Source organism: Protobothrops mucrosquamatus, unplaced genomic scaffold, assembly GCF_001527695.2.
Source record: "Protobothrops mucrosquamatus isolate PMUCROS unplaced genomic scaffold, P.Mucros_1.0 scaffold84, whole genome shotgun sequence".
Lineage (NCBI taxonomy): Eukaryota > Metazoa > Chordata > Lepidosauria > Squamata > Viperidae > Protobothrops > Protobothrops mucrosquamatus.
In genome coordinates this window covers 1077575-1087038 of record NW_015386461.1, presented here as the reverse complement: position 1 = coordinate 1087038, position 9464 = coordinate 1077575, and positions in this window count along the sequence as shown.

Genomic DNA, 9464 nt, shown 5'->3' with positions numbered 1-9464 from the left:
TGGAAACAGTGCCCCACCTTAGAGATTCTGTGCTGGATTTAGAGAAGCATGCAGATGGCATCATCCATCTTCCTCCTTTTTATTGCCCCTGGCTGGAACAAACATTCTAAATAATTCATTTCTCCTACCTCTGCTTCTTCACATCCTGCAGCACCATCTCCATCCTCAAAAATGAAGAGGATCAACAATCTTATTCTGTGTGTTTTCATTTAGTTCCGATCCTACCACTGAAAGCACTCTTCGAAACAAACGAAAACAATCTGCTACAATCTATCTTAACTGTTTAGTTGGGATGATTTTCCTTCCACTTTAAAGCCAAAGTCACAACTAGAAGTTATTATTTTCAGCAGAAAACCTTCAGGCTCTTATCTTTTAATACAGTTTAAATCTGGATAAGGATTTCCATTTAAATAATCCAAATTACTTTAACCTCATTCTGTTGTACTTCCATGTGAAATACAGATTATAAAAATATAGAGAGAAATGGTTCTTGAAGAACAAATTTTTCTTTAAAAAATATTTATTAAATTTTAAAAAAACATTAAAATACAAACCAATACAAAGGGAAAGGGGGAAAGGGAATAAAAGAGTAAAGTTAAAAAATGACAAAGAAATACATTAAACAAATAACAGATAACCCCCGACCTTTTCCAGTACAGAGAAAAGTATACAATTTTGCTTTACATTTAATTAAATGACAACAATATTTAAACACTTTTAAAAAATAATCAACATTAAAAACCCCAATATTCATATTATGTTCTTAATTCAACTTTAATCTAATGCATAATAACTTGTCAACTATAAATAAATCATAACCACCTAAATAAAAATCCACAATATTTCTCTCATCAAATCAGATCTAATCCTCAAATCCCAAAATCAAATCTTTATTTTTCTCTTTTCCTTGTAGAAATCCAACAGTGGTTTCCAAGCCGCGAGAAATTTAATGAAGTTATTGTCTTTAATCAAAGGTAAAGAACAAAGCTTTTGAAGGTTGAAGTGTTCTCTGTATGTGAGTGTTCACAGCATCCGGAATCTGATCTGATCTGAGCAATGATTAGTGAAAGGAGGATGGTTTACAGGACATGCACAAGAATTTAGCTTCCAGCTAATTACATCCTATCGGGAAAGAGTTAAGAAACATCCAATCTGTTTGTTTGTGCCTAGAGAGAAAAAGAGGAGGAAGTGATCCTTGATTAGCAAATTCTTAGAGAAAGAGTAAGCAAAGTTATCGACAAAGAGGAGACACAGAGTAAATTCTTAACTCTGGACATAAGATTGTCCCCTTATGTTGATTAGATACTGAAGAGTGAGTGCCATTGGATCCATATCCTCCATCAAAAACAAGGTTTCAGCTATTTGTGGGACTGCATGCTGTCTCTTCCCTATTCACTATACACCTGATGGATATTAATATGAATACTTCTTGGTATGTTCAGGGATGACTCCTACCTGTGATAAGAACATTTCAATGATAAGATTATCTCCTTGCCTGGAGGAGACTTCCTTCTCATTTATTGAAGGGGGTGTCAGTGTAGGTGTCAGTTCAGTAGTGGGCATGAGCATCCTGCCTTCATTATGCGTTCAGTGATGATGTGGAGTAGGACAATTTGCATAGTTTCTCACATCTCAACATTCTGAATCCAGCTACTTCTCCAACTACTCTGGTTATTGGGGAATGTGCTCTTCTGCTGGCTTTCCTTTGTGTTTATAGCTTATACGGAATCATTCAAATACTATAGGTGCAATCCAGGATCTTCCATTTTCTTGAATATTTAGCCATATATTTAGGCATATACAGAGACTGCAGAGGGTGTAGAAGAGCATTTTCTTAAGCTGCTTCAAGAATAGAGGCCTTGTGCAACCTGGAGCAGCCCAGGGTAGACTGCGGAGGGCTGAAAGTAAGCTGCGTGCAGCAGATCCTGGAGAGCAGTGGGCTGTGGGGACAACCATGCCTTGGGGAACAGTGCAAGGTAGCTGTCAACGCTGCTAACATCGGATGTTCTTGCTTTGACAACAGATGGAAATGTAGCCATCTTTTCTCTTTCGCTTTTAGAGTTAGTTGATGCTGGGGGGGGATGTGGATGAGAGTCCAGCTAGTCATAACAATAATAACTCAGCCGTGGGAATCCAAGGTTATTGCGCCCACAGTTGATAAAGATTCTGGGGAGAAAGCCCAAGCTTTAAGCTAATTGGGGAATGTGATTTATGACAGTTAATTGGAGGAGGGAATTGTGCTTTGCTACTTTGTGCCCAGGGAGGGGAATTCAGTTTTTGGCTTCATCTATGTAGTGCCAATACTTTGTTTCTCGAATAAAAGATTCTTTAAGGTAAACAATGCCTTGAAGTTCTTTTGAAGAGTTTCATCTGTCGGAACCATGACATTAGCCTTTTTGAGTAGTGGCACTAGGGCTGAAGTTGAGGTCAGGACCTCTATTTTAGGCCCCACCTGAGTGTTGCCACTGATGATTTAAATGTGAGGAAGAGAGAGAATTGTTTCTCTTTTGTTTGGGATGTGTGTGAGTGTGAGACACCCCAGCAGAGTCTACTTAGGCATTTTCTGAATTCTGGAGATGCCAAACCCAAAATCACTACCTTCATACTAAAATAGAATAAACAATGTGGCAGCTAAGGTTCTCAATAACATTTTTGTTGTCCACTAATTTCTCTGTTCCCTCACCTAGTATTTAGACATTTAATAAGTAATCAGAAACTGGCATGATGCAAAGCAAAACCCCAACTTCATTTACCGAAGACCCCCTTTAAAACAAATATTACAAATTACTTGAGATGAATTTATATAGAACTAAGTTGAAATAAGCAAAACACAGTTTGGCTTGCATGATGAGTGAATCCAGCAATTATCTCCTCAAATTGCTCATTTAAGTTCTGAGAAATATTGCAAAACAAGAAAACATAAAAGCAGAGATGTATAATATTTGCATATGTTAATTTATACCCAAAAGTTTTAATTCCATGATATTAATTACTATTTAAATAGAAAAATCACTATAGCACAGAAATGCCAACTGTGCCTGGGCAGTTTGACCTTTCCCTTTGTATGATTTTAATCTTTTAAATAAGAGATGGATCACAGAGTTCTTCAAGTTGTTGTTATAAACATTTGGTTGAAGAATAAAATATATTCCTTTGCCACCCCCAAAATAGTCAACAAAATAATAATTATTTTCTCAAACTATAGTTTCTCTGCATCTAACAGAATGAAACTCACTTATTTTACCTGGTTCATTGGAAATCAAGATATTGTGCTTACCTTGAGATTAATGTACTTAATTGGTGCTCAGGATACTATGATGGCTATAGAATCAGAATACATTATTTTTTCGGGCCAAGAGCAGATGTTCACCTGTAAGTGGTGTGTTGTCCAAAGTCCTCAATGAGCTTCCATAGCTAAGAGTGAATTTGAACTTTGCTCTTTCAAATACCAAGGATTCCCACAATTCCCACACTAAAGCACGCTGACTCTCAGAATGTTAATATAATGAGTTTGTAGTCATGTACTCCATAATTTTCTTTTTGAACATAAAGAATTAAAAATTGACAGCAGCATTTGAAGCTTTCTCAGAGTTGCACCCAAGATCTTTGAGAGTCCAATACAGCCTTCACATCTTAGTTTTTGCACCTATGCACCTCTGCTATAAAAATAACAGAGCTTTTGTGAAATACAGGTAATTTACTTCCAATCTTACATTTTGGTGTTGCCAATTACTCTTCTTCTAAACTTCATTTTCCATCTGCCTCTGCTTTCGAAACATTCATCAACATATCCACTACTTAACTCCTAAATATACTCACGAACAGATTGTGTGCAAAAAAAAAAAAAAAAAAGTAAAGATTTATCTTACCTGATTGGATCACAATTTCACAGATGTTCTTGTATTTTTCTTCTTGGCAGTATTGCAAAGGAATAATAAAGTCCCTATTATACAACTGCTGTATGTTAAGTGGTAATGCTTTTTTTTCGTAACCTGAGTAATCTTTTAAAAATTGTGAAAGCTGTTTTTATCTTCGCCTTTTTTCTCAGAGTGTTTTGGATATAGATATAAACAAACACCTTATTTATTAGAAAATTAGGTGAAAAGTGTGTGCACTCAAACGTAACATATCGCTATTTTTTTTTAAAAAAAAGAATCCATTCTTAAAAGGAACAGTCCTTGCATTTCCAATTATTTCTAGTGGAATTCATTTTGATTTTTCTTTCTCTGGCCAAACCAAACTGCTGATTTACAGTACTTTTCCATACAGTAATAGATATTACACAAATTCAGTTATTTTAAGCAAGTTATTCCAAGCCTTTACTTTATGAAGATTATCAGGAGTTGTGGTAGGATGATACTAATGGAGAAGTTCAATTTCCAGGATCCATAGTGTTTAAAATAATAGAAATCTCACAAATATTATGAGACTTTAGAGTTTCTGAAAAAAATTGCCAACTTTTATATGGTTTCAGTAGAGAACTTCAAAATCTTATTGTATGGTATTCACTGAGAGTTTGAACAATTTGTCAACCTGTGAGAAAGTGGCAAGACTCTTCTATAGAGAAAATACAATACAATCATATTTTAAGTTGGTTAATTTCATATACCAAAAATACATGTTTTTATTTTAATACATGGCATAGTATATAACCAGGGGTATATGAAGAATAGACATCTACACAGTAGTTGAGTTAGAAAGTCCTTCAGTTTTCAGAATTAACTTTGCAGGGATCTGGTTGACTTCAGTAGATAAAGAGAAAATAGTGAAGACTAGTGAGTTGCACTGTGTTACAACAAGGCAACCGTGGGATATAACTCAATTTCTGTTTATCCATGGAAGATATTTTATTAATTACATTTATAAGTGACTGGAAATCCCTCATTGACTCTTTGCATAAGAAAATGATTTTGTGACTTATGGTTTGATGACTAGAAGGAATAGGTTACAGAAAGGAGTTACGATGAAATTTTGCAGAGGTTTAATTATAATTTTATGTATCACTGTTGAGAGGAAGATCACAAGCCACATCTTTTCCTCTCTCTCTGTATTATCTATTACAGGGCTTTTCAACCTTTTCACCCATTGTACCACTTTTAGGATATGTTACCTAGTTACCTAGCAAGTATGTTACCCAGTTACCCAGTTACCTAGCAAGGTGTCAAAAACTTGACCCAAAAAAAAGTGATAAAGTACAGGTAGTCCTCGACTTACAACATTTTGCTTAGTGACTGTTCGAAGTTCAGCTCATTCCCTTCCCCCGCTACCACTTTTCTAGGATGGTCGCATACCACCTGCCAGGTGCCAATATACCACAGGTGGTACCCGTACCACTGGTTGAAAAGCCCTGATCTATTATCTCTACCTTTGTCTGTCTGTCTAACTACATTTTCTGTTCTTTTTTCTTTTGTCTATCTTTTCTATATATTTTTTCACATTTGCTTCATTTTTTTCTTTTTCTTTGAATGCATTTCTTATTATCTATGTAAAGTCTTTTAATTAGAAACTATTTTTAAAAAGGAAGACATTTTATGACACCACTCAGCAGAATTTACAACAAGGGATACTGCAAGATTAAAATATAAAAATAACAACATATTAAAACAGTAGCATAAATTAGCATATATTACTAAATAAGAGAAAAGATCCTTTCCTTGGTAGCAAGAGGCTGATAGTATTGGAACTGATGGGCCACTGGGGGAGGAATTCCTCAAAGCAGTACCACTAAAAGGGCTCCCTTTGTGACAGTTGCCCATTTGATCACAAATGGTAGGGCAACCAGGAGAAAAATTCTACAAAAAAGCTTGAATACCTCTGAGTCATAAGCTGAACAGGATTTAAATATAAACATCACCCTGTGAATTCTACTCAGATATAGACTTACTGGGATGCATAAAGCCTATCGATTCATTTTGAAGTAACTGAAGAGGAATACAAAGTGTAATACTCTGCCAAAGGGGAAAAATAGTCTTACATAATACCAAGATTCACAAGTTCATCGTTCAAAATGTTCACATTTATAGGATATGAGAATATTGATTGATTTGAATTTTGTTCCAGACACTTAATTTGCATACTTAATGAATAGGTATAATGAATAGTCTTAAGATGACAAAGGTTTTTTTTTTCCTATGTTGAGTTATTGTCATCCCACAGCAGCAACTACCATCCATCTTATCAAGGAGTCTGTTCTACTGAATGCACTCAATTCATGCATCATACAAAACAATAGTTTGGTTTACTTATTTTTTTTAAGCTGCAGGATTCATGATCTCATCCATTTTATCTTTATAACCACAGGGTTTTTTTGGATATGAATCTGTATATCTCACTAAGCTAAAAACAAATTAGTGACATAGCATGATGCATGAACCAAGAGTCTAGGGTAATTGTACAGGATTGTGCTGTACAGTTCTTGACTAGCATAAAACAAATGGATTCAAACATTATTTCCTACCAGTATGCAGTATTACCTTCGACTATCATCTCCAAGAGTTAAGAAGCTTGGTGCTCTCTGAGCTTGTTTTTTTTCTTGCAGATGGTTCATTACCCTAACTTGGTAACATCATCACTGCTAGTAAGGTGTAGGGTTTGCTGTCAGTTTATATTCTAGTGGCTTGCCCTGTCAGTGTTGGTGGGGATGGTCTTAGAGATTCTTTGGTTGAGCTGTTTACTGTTGACAACCAAAGAATCTCTAAGACCACCACCACCACCACCACCACCACCCAACAATGACAGGGCAAGCCACTAGAATATAAACTGGCAGCAAACAGCACTCTCTACTAGCACTGATGACGTTACCTAGTTTGGATAATGAAACGTCTGCAAGAAAACAAGCAGGCTCAGAGAGCACCAAGGACCCCTCATTTCAACCCTGAGCTACAAATATTCTCCTTTATTAGTTAAGAAGTTATTTAAAATAAAGCAATGGTATTTTGCCCAGAAGTGGGAAAGATGATGCTACCATTTAATTTCTTCCTCAGCATATTTGTAAAGATAAAGACTGCATATATTTTCCAAATACCTCAATATTAACTGATCGTCAATTACTTGTCACCCTTCCTATTTGCACAATGGAGAAATAAGTAAACTGATTTAATTAATTCATTGACTGGCAGCTCAATCAGTGGCAAGCCCCATGAAGTCCAATGGATATGATTTGATTTGATCGCTTGATTTGTTTGCTGCCCATCTTGCTTCTGAGTGGCTTACAAATCTTAAACGCTAATGAAACTATGAACAATAAATATTCCTAATAACATTAATAAATTACAATTAAAAAGATGGGGAGGAAAGGAGCAGGATGCATGGTGTGGGGAGGGTAAGATCTTCTCTTAATCCATCAACCTTCTCCAGTTGTGATTCACTACCCCATTGGTCCCCAAGCCAAGTGGCAGAGCCAGGTCTTCAGGACCTTACAGAAGGTCAGGTAGATCTTACCTCTGGGGGACAAAATCTGTCAGAGGGCAAGAACCATGGCAGAAAAGTCTCTTCTCCTGGACCCCGACACCCTAAATTGTCATCACTGTGTTATACTACACAAATATCCTTAATTCTTTTGTGGTAAGAAAATGAATATTAATCTGCATTTTTAATACATGAAGTCCTTTACATAACCTGTAAAATAAAGTAATTAGAAGTAGCTCATTTAAAGCTTATTCGGAAACCTGCTGTAAAAATCCAGTTGCATTTGAACTGGGTTGGAACATTTACCCTGAACCTACATGAAATTCATCTAGAGAAATATAAACAGAAAGAGAGGAAGCATTAATCCATATGGCATGAATGTACGGCAAATGTAAAATATGAAATGTAATTCTTGCTTGTTATGTAATCTGGAAAAAGGGAATAGGAAGGTGTTTCCAATAGCATATAGCATTGCCCTCAGAACACATGGGAACATTCAGTGGTGTCCTCTCCCATGAGCTCATATAAATAAACTCAATACCTTGCAATCTATTCATGTTCAGGAACATAAGCTGGTGTTAAAGAATTGCCAGTTAGGTTGGAGGGAGAGGTCAAGCAAGAGCCAAACTTAGAGTCATTATGCAGCTGCAAACTGTATAAGCTTCACATCCCCCCATATCTCTCAAATTATATCTGATTGTTCCCAGGGGAATGAAGCAATCTGGTGAGATTCTTGTAAAATAAGTGTTAGACAATAAAGCTACTGATTCACCAGTGGTTCTGGTTGCTTGTGCCTGACGGTCTTTTATGGAGGTAGGAACTCTGGGAATTCTAGTCCAAAATCACTGGAGCAGGGTCCCCAACCCCCCCCCTCCGGGCTGTGGGCCACTACTGGGCCAGGAGCTGTTCGGAACCAGGCCACACAAATGGCATCCCTGCTTGTGCAACCACATGCATATATGCTCCATTTGCATGAGCAGTAGACACACTTGCTGGCCGCTCATACGGAACCATACTCTCTCCCACCCTGCTGGTCCACAAAGCTGGAAAGGTTGGGGGCAGTGCTTTTTTTGTAAAAAAAAAAAAAAGGTGTTGGAACTCACACACATTATATAACCCGCCTTGCCTACCCTATAAGGTTCCATCTGTTCTGGGCGTTCTATGACAAACAAATCCCTGGTTGGGGAACTCTGCACTGGAGGACATCAGATTAGGAAAGCCTGGCAAAGTCTTTGATATGTTTTTGTTCATAATTTGTAAAAAAATAAAACCAAAACATTTCCAGTTCAATAGCTTGCACAAGATGAAATAAAATATTACGTCGACTGCTGTAAGTTTCTTAATCCTTCAAGAACTTAAAGTACTTCCTTTAGGAAGACATCAATATTACTTTCTCCTGTCCTCATAAAAACATAGTTTTTCCCAATATTATTACAGGTCTTTTCTGTAACATCAGTTTCTGTGTACTAGCAAGCACTACATATATCAAATCCATGATACCAGCTTACTTGTGAGAATAGTTTCAGACTCCAATTGTCTACACCCAAACATGTTTTATTAAACCCTTTTACAGGTGAAATTAGGACCAGCAAAGGGTTAAATTGTAAAGAGCTGCTAGTAAACCATCCACTGCTATTGCGCCAATGTTTTTTTAGAAGGGTTTGACAGGTGGAAATTATCACTTCTTTGAAAGCTAGTTTAAATTTACATGAATGAAACTGTACTTGCAATCAAGATCAAATTATTTTTAAACTTTGTTTTGGCCCTAAGCAACATGATTGTAGAGAATTAACGGACTTAAAAACAAACAAACATGGCAGCAATTAGGGGCTGCTCCTACCATGGTATAAGCTGCAAAAACTCATGAACTTTCTATTCTATCTTCTATATACAGTACTATTAAAACATTCACTGTCATAACCTTTGTTTGGGCAAAACAGTGCATCATAGGGCAACAAATTTTGAACCAAGGTAACTCAAATGGGCTAATTTACAGAATGCTGGGACCCATTACTCCTAAAAGAATGAAATTTGGGAAGTTGTGGCTACTTCACAGT